Source organism: Stegastes partitus, unplaced genomic scaffold, assembly GCF_000690725.1.
Source record: "Stegastes partitus isolate 25-593 unplaced genomic scaffold, Stegastes_partitus-1.0.2 Scaffold1205, whole genome shotgun sequence".
Classification (NCBI taxonomy): domain Eukaryota; kingdom Metazoa; phylum Chordata; class Actinopteri; family Pomacentridae; genus Stegastes; species Stegastes partitus.
In genome coordinates, this window is record NW_007578936.1 from 164141 (window position 1) to 178984 (window position 14844).

Here is a 14844-nt window from a genome sequence, read left to right on the forward strand (position 1 = left end):
GTCCTCATTTTTAACCTTTTATCCCCCATTTTTGTGTTATTTATTGTGCTTTATTTAAAAAAAATTAAAAATAGATGCCAAAAGATAAACCTAACCAATTATAAGTGCATCAAAGTTGACTCAAGCTCTAACCTTTGATGTAGTGAGCCACTCTGATGTTGAAATATATACTTTTTTTTCACTTTATAAAATCTATTTTTGGGAAACCCAGCTACCTGCATACAAATGTGTATTGGTGGCATAACTGCAATAGAAATACATGAAGAATCAGAGTTGCTTTTGCTATATTTAGATTTAGCTTTTGGGGCATGTGTGCACTGGAATTTGGCTGATCCCATCAGCCAAAAACTAATTTATCTCCTATTTTTTATGTTCTATGTTACTTTCAAAGTCAAAAAAGATGCAAATGCATGCCTAACCAGTTCTCATAAGTGCACAAGTGATTGCGGTGAGAAACGTTTGACAGTTGTTATGTTCTAATTTGAGTTATGACAGTGTTTTTGTTTTATAAAATCAATATTTTTGGGAAACCCTGCTACCTGTAAGAAGTTAACCGTGACCAAAGTACATTCTGCACATGTGGGAACCACCAATATAACAGAACAGTATTTTGAGTGTGACTAATAGTGCTTTAGAAGTTGGTTCCGAACAATAAAAATCTGAATGAACCCCCATGTTATTACAAGCTATGAAAGTATTGTCATTATGAACTTCCTTTGTGCTTATTTATGCTGATTCTGTTATTGAAAGCTTCCCGGTACAGTCCAGTGTTCTGCTGCTGGAGCATCTGGGGTTAAGCACCTTGCTGCTAATTAAAAGATGCCCTTGAGCGTTTGTCATCCACTAACCCACTGAAACTGCTCATCTTCTGGTCAGCGGTGAGTGCACCGCTAACCTTTAGGCTGCAGCTACACCTCTGCACCTTCTTTTTTTTCTGGGCAAGAAATCTGTGTTTATTTAGAGAAGCTCTTATTAGTTGTGTTTACTCTGGGCGAAGGTTAAAACGTTACATGCCTGGATGAACTCACTCTTAACATGGGCTTAAGTTCCAGTGAAAACATTTCCGCAACATTGTCAGGCTCTCTGAACCCCAAACCAATCGCTGTTTAGAAACTCATATGACTTGTTTATCCTATGAAGGGTAAACAGCGACGTGAAGGCCGTAAATCTAAACACTCGACGCACATGACGCCGAACAGCTGAAGTTTCAAAACGGGGTTAAAGATGTTTCGAAGTAAGTTTTAATTTAAATAGATGAGAGGTTTCAAAGCACAATGTCCAATTATCTCCAATATAAAGTTTTGAAACAGTACAAAACTACATTTTGATTTAAAGATTAATACTGAGTTTTATGTGGTTTCTGTATTAATGCAATGTATTAAACAATTTGTTATTGTGAAAGGGTGTATATTTAGCAGCTGTTCCATAGGTGGATTACTCAAGAGAACACTCACTAGAGCCTCCTTTGAATGCATGCATTTGTAGCAATGGTCCTTATGTGTGTTTGTCCCTACAAAGTGAAGCATCATCCACTGCACTGCATTAGAAAAGCTCCTTCCAGCTGTTTGCTCTTTCACACATTTGGGGAAATTCAGAATTTTTATTTGTGTTCTTAAAGGAGAAAATGTATGTAAACTCATGTCTGGATGTCCTACAGCTTCCATGGCTATTTTTTAAAGTCTGACCTTTGCGCTGACTAATCTAGCACACATTCATCATACTCGAGCAAAGCAAAAAGAAGGACATAATTGTATTCAGTTTAGTTATTTACAGCAGCTGTAGTTTGGTTTTAGTGAAACCAGCTACAAATACTGACTTGCTATCAGTGAATAAAACCTCATAAATTGGAGTCCAATATTCACTCTTGTTTTAGCTCAGTTTTGGTCTCCACCAACACCAGAAAGCCAAAAAAAAAAAAATAAAAAAATTGTGTACATAATTTTAGCTGTTGTCCAGCAGCCAGTTGCTCATTTCTACTAGCATTTGGTGCTGCAGGTGGTGTTCATATAGCATTTTGACTAAAAACAGTTGCAGGCCCAAAATCAGATTCAGAGGTAAAATACTGTGTAGAATTGAAGAGAGCTGCTTGGTAAGGAGTCATTGTAGACATTTCGCTACATGAGACTACTTTCACATTACACATAGTCGACTGAAATATTGCAATAAAAAAGAAATTAAAACTAAATAACTTAATTTGGATAACCCCAACCAGTCGAGGTAGACACCTGCCCTCCTTGAGCCTGGTTCTGCCAGAGGTTTTAATATGCCAAAAGAACATTTGTTGGGTTTCTCTGTTTATATAACACTATAAAGCCTTGACAAGAGAGGTCTGATACAAGGTTTTTAGTCCTCAATCCAATCCAAGTCAGATGATCTGTAATTGTTGCCAATACCTGACACCATTTTCCAAGACACTAGAGGCATTCCCTTGGAGCAGAGAGCATTATGGGGGTTCAGCTCGTAACGGGTAACCATGACAAAGTCTTCTGTGACTCTTAATGCACACCGCCTAGATCTTTCATGCTTCAAACAAGCTGAGATGATGACGGACAGCAATCCAGTATCCCAAGACGTATGGATTAAGGCTGTTGTTGCAGCTGAAATCGTGTCTGTGGCTAAGATACCAATGGTAGCACAGGAAAAAATGTCCGCTGTGCTCAAATTGTAGCATTATTTAAATTAATTATTCATTGATAATAGTGCAGATTTCTTAGAAAGTGATTCAGCATTTGCATTTCTAGCATCCTGCCGCAAATTGTGCTCTCGTTTTACGACACCTGTGACAGCAGACATAAACCAAAGATTAGGTTTAGGTCCATATCAACACCATCAGTTTAAAGAAGCCTTGATCTGCCCAGATTTTGACCTTTGAGATCAGGTCGGGACATCCCTAATTTTAGTATGCGAAACGCCCTGAGATCACTCATGTTGGCACTATATAAATAAAACAGAATTTTCTGTAATATTTTTTTCATTCCTTTATGTTAAACTAAAACTAGATAACTATATATTTGCCAATATTAAACTCTCGAATGTTGGTATGTGGCTGAAAAAGTAGACTATGTTTCAAAAATTGACAAAATAAAAATAGGAAATAAAAAAAGAACAAAAATACTCCAATAAAATTAATTAGTTTATAACTAAAATGCTACAGAACACTGGGAATCCAGCGACGTGCAGCTCTGACTCATAGCATACACAGTTATCTCAGATTGTTGAGAAATTACGAACCATTAAACAAACATTCCAACAGTACTTGTGCGTGACAGAGACATTAAGGAGCAATTGCAGATAAAATTCCCCCATATTTGAGAGACAAATTGCAGCGAACAGCAGCCATAAATAAATAAGGCGCGTTGAGCTCGGCACGGCTAATGCTCGGTGATAATGGGGTCAAGTGGCACAGAGCTGCACCTAACAGCTCACACCTGTGGACCTTAAAACACGCAGCGACCACAACGCGGTGACACAAAACAGAGCCCCTCCACTGCTTGTAATTTGAAAGTTATTTTACAAACCATTATCGTAAATTTTCCTTTGTGAGCTCAGTCTTTACTATCAGTTTATGATCCATCGGTTGGCCCTGAGGGAGGTGGGGCAGGAAAGGGAGGCGAGCTGAACTTGCTCTACGTGGGCTAAGTGGCAGCTCGATGTGTCATGGGAAAGAAAACATGCCCCCCGCTGCTGGCCTGTTCAAGGTATCCTTTCAGAAGGTTACCGTCTCGCTTTAATGCCAGCATCACAGGCTGGTCGGGCCCCCCGAGCTAGTCACAAACAGGAAGTCTCTGCTAATCCTGGTCTTCCCTAATGACGCAGAGGAATTCTCAATATTCCCATTGTCTTCCTGGCTGAACTTCCTCCAGGTCGTCAGCTGCATTGTTTGGCTTTAAATCTTTCGGAGAACTACAAACCGGGGCAATTAACGTCTCTTAAATCTGTCCGTTGAGCTTGGTGATTTTAAACATGGCTCTAGTGATACATGACAATATAATTTCTGACTTGAACTGGTTACTGCACTTTACCAAAGATCATCTTGCAGATATACAGTGTTGGCAGCATTTTTCCTTTTGGTTTTTGCTCTGAATCCCAAGCAGTTTGAGTGTTTTCTGCTCCTGTCACATTTTTCCTTACTGCAATATAAAGTCCTGCACCTCTATGGAAACAGAACAACCATGACTAGAAGGAGAGAGAACTCAAACATGTCTTTTGTGCAGTACAGTGACTTGAAATGCAATAAATCCCAAAAAAGAAGACAGTGAAGTTGAATTTCTTGGATTATTTAAAGATTTTAAAGATTTTAAAAAATAAATAAATAAACACGTACAACATTTTTTTCAAATGCCCAGAGGTGCTACCAAATAGGACAGAAACCACTGTGACCCTACATAGTATTGATATTTTTGTATGTACGTTATTTATTTGTCTTCTCTCTGCATTATATCTTAATATTTGTCTCAACGATAGTAGTGTTGAGAAGTGCTGAATACTTTGATTTTTGTAGGATCTGGTTACCGCACTACATTCATTTTTAGAGATTTTTGAAATGAAACATTAAAAAAATAGTGATTTTAAATATAAATGACAAAATTAGGTGTAAATTTGGTTAATTTTCTTAACAGAACAGCAGAGACAAGTAGCACAAGGACAGTCTGTACCAATAGTTCATCATAGCTGAATGCATCTTCCAACAACTTGTTCCTCTGTGGGCTACTTTTTTAACCATGCTACATTTATTTAACAACTCAAATGTTTTATTTTGCTCTCAAACTCTCTCATTTGTTTCCTACACAGCCTGCAGTTCAGCCAAAACATCATAGATTCTTGTTTTTCTTTATTACAGGTTCTGATGCAAATTTTAAGACATGTATAATAAAGTAACTGTGATAAAACAACACCATATAAAGCTTAGATTTGGTTAATTTTCCCCATTAAACTGCACATCACACAATTGATCTTTTCAAAAACAGTTGGAAAGTGTGAAACCTTTCTGTTTTACCACTTCTGGCTCTGATAAATGGTGTAATCTTGGCGATTGTGTAAAGACAACATGCCTTTCAAACCCAGAGGGTTAATAAAGTTGTGCTTTCTGTTAACAAAAGGGCTCTTTTTTCAGCTGCTCAGCCATTGTGGCTTTTGCTGCTCATGCTAAGTCGTCAGTTCTTCTGTTATTCCAAACAAACTGCTCCTGCTCTCACTAGAATGCCGTAAAACTTCATTCTAAGACCGACGCTAAACGTCAAGATGAGGAACTGTGGGCTTTCAGCAGCTAGGCCTAGTTCGGATCAATCGGTGTGATTATTAAACTTTAATTGTATGAGAGGAGAAGTTGTGCCACTGGCTGCTGTGCTCTGAATGCTGATGCACAGATTAAAGCAGAGTTTGTCATGGGTATAGGCCAGTCCAGCTCAGCTCCTATCAGCATTATTTCAAAGCACTCAGGCATGACATCTGCCAAGAGGCCTGCTGCAGGGTTTGGCCTCATCACCAGGAACACGTCCAAGTCAAATATTGTTGCCCTCGCACATTGTGGGGCAGCACCCTGTCACAGCTCCTCTTTAACCAGGAGGTGATGTTTATGACAGCGCTCGGAAAATTAATGGCACCGTTTCCATAAAGAGGAAGAAAAAAAAAAAAGAAATACGTGGGAGGTACTACATACCACACACACTCACACACTTTGGATGTGAGGAGGGAAAGTGGGGTCAGGGTTTCTGGGTTCTTCTTTTTCGACATCACAGCTTGACCAGTGTGTTATCAGCAGCAGAGATATGTCCGACACTGTGCTCCAGAAAAGTAGGATGAAAGTAGATGACATAAGCCAGCAGAGCCTTCAGAGGAAGAAGATAAATGCACAGGGCAAAGTCTTTATCAAAGGCTTGCCTGTTTTAAGATCCTGATTAAAGCTCGGAGGGCTCCCCCCTCCCCCCATCCCAGTGGAAATAGGTGTTCAAACACGATTCTGTTTTACTTGGCCTGCTGCTCGGCTGAGAAGCTCCCCCTTTGGGCTTGCCATGAGACTCCTGCAATCGCCGGCTGTCACACTGCAGCACAAGGAATTCACAGTGTTTTTACTGTGTTTTTCAAAGCATGAAATGCACTTCAGTTCAGCCCTGCAAGAGGAAAAGAATAATAGAGACTGTGATTTCGTTTGATCTCTGCTTTCTGTGGCTCTGAAATAACTAAAAATGGGGGCTTGTGGCTTAAGACAACACTAACATTGTCCAAAGCAATAAGAGCAACGCTACGTGTCTGGTAGTGCAAACATGTTTATCTTTTTTTCACCCTTTTCCTGCTTTCTGCCGGCTGATATCAGACTATTTTCTGCTAAGACATAGATGAGCAGATTTTGTTTTGTTTTTTTGTCATAGGGGATAAGATAAATGGGAGGATATCCATAATACAAGAAGGCCTCCGCCGTGATATCAGCTGGGCCAGATGGAGGCTGGAAATACGTCGCTGATAAATAAAGTCGAGCTGGAAGCGCTTGTGAGGGCACACAGTGAGAGAGAGGGCAGGATGGGAAGTAAATACCAGCCCTCAGCTAAATACTGAGAAAATCTGGCTGCGGTTTGGAGGTTTATCTACCGTACCAGCCACTTCGGTAGGTAACTAAAGAAAATAGTTAAAGCAGCAGGTGAGTTCTGTTCCAGCCACTGTGGAAACTGCGGTCAAATGTTAGTTTGGATATGTGTGCGCAGTGTGGAGTGGAGACATAAAATGTGCTGGAGTCAGCTCTGGTAATAAATAGGATTATTTAGTGATTTCTTGGAATAGTGGTTTCTGTGTAAGACTCTAAAATCAAAAGCGAACAGTGGTTTAATGTATTATATGTGTGAATTTGCAGATGTTCTTATATTTACTCCAGCTAGAAGAATGATAACTGCAGCCGGAAGATGCAGCACTTGTTGTTTGAGGATTCGTCCAAGGAAAAAAACATTTGGAATAAGTGTTTAGAACAACATGTAAACAGCTTGTAAAAGCATCTGGTCGCATGTTATTGAATCAGATTAACAAAATTAAAATTGATGAACAAAACAATGGGAGCGAAAGTGACAACGAAGCCATGAGTGCCACATTAACACAAGGTGAGAGTCAGCACAGAGCACTGCCAAAACCAAGAAACAAACCCTTCCAAATGCCCAACACTTTAGCTTTTTCATTTCATCCATTGAAACCATTAATGTACCTAATACATGTAAAAACTTGCCAACCAGCCACCATCAGTCCAAAAACTGCCGATACACTCCCGGAGTCCAACGCTACTTGAAAAAGATGGTGTCAGATGAGTGTTTCTTGCTCATAGCTCTTCCATTAAGTTAGCATCAGCATGTACGGAGCGTAGTGTTATCTTTCAAGAACTGATACAGCTGCTAACTAATTAGTGTCCAGACCAACTATAATGATACCAATGGTACGCACCATTTAGATGACTGGTACACTGAAATTTGGCCCTATTTACACACTTTATGGCTGATAACAGTAACTTGATCACATCTGTCCACATGCATTTCACCTCGGCTGTGGCTACGTGCTGCTAACTAAACCAACTTTAACTGCCAGGTTGTCCAAACTCGATATTGCTAATCATGACTGGGGCATTTTTCCCTCATCGGCACCACTATAAAGCTTAACATCCACTGAACATAGGTGTCAGAGAGGGAATTTTACACTGTAGCCTGGATACTTTAAGTACAGTGGCTCTGGCCGGAGAACATTAAGCATCTTGGAAGTATTTGTCATGGTGACCGTTGCCATTGAAAACCCCATAGTCATGATCATATTGGTGCACACTTTGAATTATGCTTTACAAGTTGATTATTTACCAAGTTGAATTTTCAAGCAGGCAGACGATTAAATTAGCAAAATAAAATTACAGAGATGGCTTCAACATGGGACCAAAGCAGCCATACTTGTAGAGCTGCAAACCATGTAATCACGCCATCATCATCCTATCTCTCTCTCTCTCCATTGTTTTATATTCAAACTTCGATAAAGGCAGCAATGAAAACAGACACAATCAGTGCAAACCAAAACAATAATTTGGAGCACGTAAACAGAGAGTTAATGGAACTTCAAGTCACGTCAACCTGAACGATTTGAACCGTTCTAAACAGAGAAACAATACACCATGCAGTGTTTCTGATGCAAAATGTTGAATGTTCGAGGATAAACTGCGGGTAAACTGAGAAACAATAGGCCCACAACATATCACAGGAGAAATCGTGCTTTAGCACAACACCAACAGACTATTAAGCTGCTTATAGTCATCCTGAAGCACTCAGAATACATCACAAACAAGTCCTTCGAGCTCGCTATCTGGCGTCAGATAAATAGGTTACATATTGCTTTTGGGACAAATATGGGCGTACGCATTTTCACTCTTGTTTGCCTTTTAACAAAGCTCATTAAAGCAAATACTTTTTTTTATCAGTTTCAACACCTATATGTGAAATATAGCAGCCTTAAGTGTCTGATAAATTCTCCATATGATAGACGGGTTTTGATTCGCTTTTAATGAGCCAGGTAGTGTTTGCTTTTTCTTGTTTTGCTCCGTGAATTAATGTTATTAAAACAAAAGTGCCACTAGCATCATTTTCTTTATTGTTTTATGTAATTTTTTGTGTTTTTCCAGGACATATACAGATTTTTTTTTTTAGGTGTTTTAATGAGATGCATCTTACACCACCAGATCCAGTACCATAAAGGAATGTCAATTAATTAAACAGATCCCAGCATTTAAAGCCCATTCTTGAACAGCAGGTAGCTTAGTTTTTGTTAATAGATTCTAACCATCTGTATTTCTCTCTGGCAAGAACCTCATACACATGTTAATATGCATTACAATGACACGAAAATATGCCGAGAATTTGGCCTGTCTCGATTTTAGAAGCTTGAAAAGTTAAACCATGAGCTCAAATCTTTGGCATTTCAGTGGGACTGTGTGCAGGGAAGAAAGACAGCCACGCTGCCGTTGACCTGATGAGAAAGTGTCCATCAACAGCAGCTGGCCTCTCAGGATTTAAAAAAAAAAAAAAACAAAAAAAACACCAAAAAAAACTCCTGGACTTGCACTTAGATGGCAGGAAGGGGATGAGGCTGTTACTGGGCCAAAGACCGGGGCAGAAGGTGCAGAGGCTGAATCGTGCACCGGACGCCTCTGGAAGACATGTGCATGCCGCTAAGTAGGAGAGATGCCGTCCAGTATTTACTCAGGTGGAATAATACACAGCCAAAGCAGTCCAGTGTGTAGTGATAAAACAAAGAAGATTCTGAAGAATGTGCTCCATATGTTGCTGAGAGCGGATAAGCATTAGCTTAATTCCCAGATTGGGTATCAATGTTTTGACCATAAATGGATTCCTTCACTGCTTGCGGGGCTGCCTTATTAGTCAAAATGATTACCTAGAACCTTGGTGGTGCTTAAAGAGTATCGCGTAGCTTCTGCACACTTGATGAAAAGGGAAACTGTGGGGAGCGGGCTGATAAGTGGAGCTGCAGAATATGCTTCATGACAGTTTCATGCATTCCTATAGGCTGGAAGCTCACGTTACTTCCAAGCAGCAGCTGACAGGCACAGACACTTGGCTGCACCGCACATCACCTTGTGGAATCATCATCTTTAAAATATTCATGTCTCCGTTCTCCTTTATTTCAGAAATAAAGAGAAATGATTTGTGACAGTTGGTAGCATTGAAGCTGCTGTTTAACATAATGGAGTTTATATGAAATCCAAGTGAGGAGTCTTCTGAAGTGAATAACGTTCCTAAACAACTAAACTACATTCTCAATTGTGTTTTGACAGATGACATCTGTTTGTAACAAATCTGTTTCCAATAAACATTTCTTTGTCATTTTTTTACTGCTTCCCTGTCGCTCCTTTTTCTGCCAACTAATCGTATTCTGGATAGGGCAAGATTGGTCACCCTGGTAACCCAGAAAAATGAGGGCGACACTTCAAATATGTGACGAAAGGGTCATAATTTAACTCAAACCATGACGTTTTGGTGTACAACCTTAACCAAGCTTCTAGCATGTAAAGGTGTCTAACAAAGTGGGATGGTTTTGGTGCCTAAATTAACCCAAAAGCGAGTGAACTGTTTTTTGTTTTTTTTGTAATGTTTTTTTTGGTCTTTTTGCCTTTATTGTACGGGGCAGTGAAGAGAGAACCAGGAACGTGGGGGAGAAGAATGGGGGAAGGACTTGCAGCAAAAGGCCGTGAGCGGGATACGAACCCACGGCAGCTGCATTGGGGACTATAGCCCCTGTACATGGGTGGCCAGCTCAACCAGCTGAGCTATAGCGGCGGCCCAAAGCGAGTGAAAACTAAAAGTAAACAGAAAACAAAACTTAACACTTAGATTGATGGTCTCTCGTCTATCACGAACCCCAGTGTTTTTTTATTGAACATTGCTTAATGCCACCAGGACTTTGCTCTTTTGTCAAACTGCCCATCTTTCTCACCACGCTACTGGTCACATTTTACATTTATTGCAAGACAAAATTAAAATTACTTTAGAATATATTCTAGAATGTGGTTTAGTCGTATAGCAACGCAACACTGTGTGATCATGCAATGGTCCTCAACAGAGCCAGAAATGGGTGGGTCTTAGTGGAACTGCTCTGAACTGGTTTCAGTCTTAATATTTCGCAGATTATTTAAAGTTACTGTCAACAGCATTAGTTATTCAACTGCTCTCATGTAACATGGGGTCCCACAGGGCTCAGTTCTTGGCCCTCCTCTGTCCAGTTTATGTATCTATTGCCCTTCGGCCATGTTATTCACCATTTCACCCCTGGGACTCCCAGCTTTATGCTTCATTTAGGCCCCATAATCACGACAATCTGCGGTCTCTACGTCACCGCCTTGCTGCCGTTTAGGGTTGGATGGCGTCTAATTTTCTGCAACAAATCAGAGTCAAGTCCTGGTTATTGGATCTGATCATATTAATGGGAGTATCTCCCCCAACCTTGAACCATCACTGACCAATACAAAGGAATCAGCTACAAACCTGGGAGTTGCTTTGGATTAATACGTCAACTTCAATCAGCACATTAATACTCCAGTTCAGTCCTGCAATCTACAAATCGTCTGTTTAGCCAAAGTCAGACAAATGCTTTCCAATAATATAATAGAACAACTCATCCACTCCGTCATTTTCTCCCACCTGGACCACTGCAACTCATTATTCACTCGCCTAAATGATGCAGCAATTACAGCTTACAGTCGATTCAAATTGCATTTAGGATTTTGTTTTTATTTTATTTTCCTCCTACTGTTGCCAACTGCTTGCTGAAAGGAAATCCAAAGAAATCTTCAGATTTGTTGGGTTTTCCTCTTTGTAAACTAGTCTAGAACTTCACTTTACTGTGTTTAGTGTCTTGAGATGACATTTGTCGTGAATTAATGCTATATGAATTACATTCAACTGAATACCCTAAATCTCTACATGGTCTATAATCCAGGCTTAAAACCAAGGGGGACCACACTTTCAATGTTTTGCCCTAACATTGGTCTACAAACTTCCCCTTTCTGTCAGTGCCTTTGTTCAAAAAGCTTTTAAAATCCACCAGTACAGGCTGATTTAGTGTCATATTTTATAATGCATTTTCTGATGTTATAATGTTGCCCTTTTTTAATGTTTCATTGCCTTTCCTCATGTTGGATTGCCTTTTTAAATGTTTTATTGTTGCTTTTTTTTATAAAGCAGCTTGTAACACAGTTTTAAAATGTACAATAGAAGCTAAATTTATTACTGTTATTATTATTACTCATGTGGTGACGTTAGCCAGATGAAAATGTCTTTGACTTGAAGCAAAAAAGATGGATAGCTTTGATGTGGCTGAGGAAATGTGCTCTTAATGCAGATGTACGCGCAGCAGCAGCCAACGCGCCTGTCAAGGGAAATAACAGCAGCCATAAACTTCCTCCTTATTCACAACATGAGCTGCTGTGCTATGAGACACTTTTCTGCATATTTTAATAGCTTGGATTCAAACTGAGCCAATTTAGGACTCCAGATCAGGCGATAAGTTGCACTCGCTCTTCTTCTGAATCAGCTGATTGTTCACATTCTTATCTCTGAAGTGGAGGCAGTAATAACAAATTGTTTAATCGCACATACACTGCACCTGCACCTGCACAAACTGGATGAGTCTCACAAGCCGAGTTCAGACTGAGAAAGTCTCGGCTTCCCTCCCCGCCAGGAGGCCAGGACCAAGATGTGTCCAGACACAAACTGGAACGGTCTAATCATTGTTTTGGTGGAACATCCAAACCGGTGACGTAAGACACACGAGATGTAGAAGAAATGTAAACAAATGCAGCACCATATGGCTGCGTTACTGCTTCAATAAACCGCGTGTTCCGTTATTATAGGTTGTAAATGAATTTCAAGAATAAACAGGCCGAGGGAATACATTTTACGTAGGATGTTTCTGTGCAGTTTATCGCCACCGTTGATTTACAGGTATTTTAGCGACTATATATCAGAGTGTAGCAGGTTTATTACAGGACGTGCTACACAAAGTGTTGATTTTGAGCCTATAGGAGGGGATGAAACACTGCCTGCACACGGCAGGTGCACATTCCTCCGGGGACAAGCCAGAAACCTTTAGGTAGTATTTAACACAGATGTTCTACCCTCCCTAACATATACACCCCGAGTCCTCCTAATACATGGATGGGAGTTGGAGTAAAAACATGCCAAGGTTCATGAGCCAGTCGACGTGCAAATTAAAGGAGTGAAAAAGATAATAAGGTTGTAAATGCTGATTGATTACAGCAATGATTTTAACCTCAAAGTGCAAGATGAGAGCAAATGTCGACAGCAGAGAGAAGCCAGAGACCTTAATAAGTTGAAGAGAAATATTCAGGCCGCAATATGACCGGAGCGAATTCTCAGGAAGATGTTTTGATGAAGGTCTGCTTATTGGAGGCTTTCTGTTACATGCAAGTTTTCAGAAAGAAGCGCCACTTAAGCACAACTTAGGCTTCATGTGAAACTTCTCAAATGAAATTCTGTGTCACAACAACCGTAACTCAAGACGAAGGGGCAAAAAAAGAGCAAAACACAAACTCTCTCCTGAACACAATGAGGGATTAGTTGGTGGTCTTCGACTACTTTCACACAGATATGTTTTTATTATAAAACAGCGCCTTAAAGCAAAAGTGCTCTCCATTCAGACAAGCATTTAGGTATCATTACGTGAATAAACTAAGGCGCAAATATTACAGAGGAAACGACATACAAGTACGACCAGAGGTTTCCTTTTAACTGCTGCTAACATAAACAGCAAGATAAGAAACACCTGTAGTCTTTTTCGTCGTCTGATGAATCTGAATTAAGCGCTGGTAGTCGAGGCATAGGTCTTTGTACTCAAAGACTACATGCATTAGGAATGCTCTTGTGGTTCAAATTATGACTCTGTTAACTAAGAAAGCTATACAAGTACAGGAGAAATGGTCACTATGCTTGATTATTATTATTATCTAATTAATGACAGAATGACAATGCTGCAGATTCTCTATAAAGAAATGTAAAATTTGCATTCTTAGCATCACAAATAACACACATTTAAGAAACACTGAAGATATAAAAAATAATGCGGTGCTTAACAACTCAATAGCTCTGTGATGCATTAACAAGAAGATTGCATTTCTGCATCCAAGCTGCTCCTTAATGTGACAAAGGTGGCCAAGCTCTGGTCGGACACTGTCTGAGTGTACTGTGGGGGTTTAGCTAGCAACAGGCGCCATGACAAAGACTTATGTGATGTTTAATGGTGGCCGGAAAGAGCACATGTGATAAAGAGAAGCAAAGATTGACCACAGTAACACCTAGATCCCGCTTGTATCAGTGCCACCTCTGAGACTGAAGTTAAAACAGCACCATCAGTGTTGTGTTATCAATTAATGGACTTCTGTTTAATAATGCTACCAATTACTTGTTAGGAAAATTATTCAAAATCTGCATCCCTAGTATTCTGCTAGAAATTGCGCTCTTCCTTTACAACACTTGGTAAAAAGCAGATGGAAATGGTGGATGGACATACAATTCAGGTTATTTGAAATAGTCTATGGAAAGTTGTTAAGGATGTGAGTTTGTGTGTATTTACATTTTATGCTGCATTGGTGTACTATATATTAATGCAACGTGAACCACTAGACCACCTAAAACAAAGTAATCCCTTCAATAATCAGCCCTCCAATAAATCTTTAACTGTGTCCAGCTCTTAAAAAGTGGCGACAAAGAGCAATTTCTTCAGATTCCCAGATGGCCTCCGTTTAATGCAAGACTTCCTTTGATACCAAGTAGGCGGCTTAAGACGATTCCCAGTCTTCCCAGTGGCAAATCAAGCTGATGGATGTTTTAATGATGACCAGCCCCAAATGTGTTCCCAATGTGTTTTTTAAAAAATCTGCTAAATACCAAAAAAAAAAAAAAAACTAAAAACCCAGAGAGATTAGATTAAGTGTATCCGTTTTCATTTGCTCTGAAAATGGTCCAGGGGCCACATTTTTGGGGCGATGGTCTCCGGACAATAGCAGCTGTTCACAGGAGGGAGGGGCTCAGGAGAAATCATTACAGCGGCGCTCATCCAGGCTTCTTTCGGTGGCGGAGCGGCGAGCCGAGCGGTGCCACTTTCCTTTCTTGGACGGATCCGACATCTTGTGTGATGTTTGATTTCGTGGGTAAACAAACCTTTCATCCACCCTGAAACGGCTTCCAAATGGCCCACGGCATGTTCTCACCGGATTTGGCTTTTGTAACTTAACAAACCAATTATCCTTTCATTCAAGAAAATATTGCATGTCAAGGCTCTGCTATTGATAGCAGCTGCATC

General features: G+C 40.1%; 1 protein-coding gene across 1 annotated transcript in view; it reads right to left on the bottom strand.

The window, feature by feature from the left end:
• Positions 1–14844, bottom strand: part of cfap299 (cilia and flagella associated protein 299) — a 97218-nt gene that overhangs the window by 50536 nt on the left and 31838 nt on the right. The window lies entirely within an intron of this gene.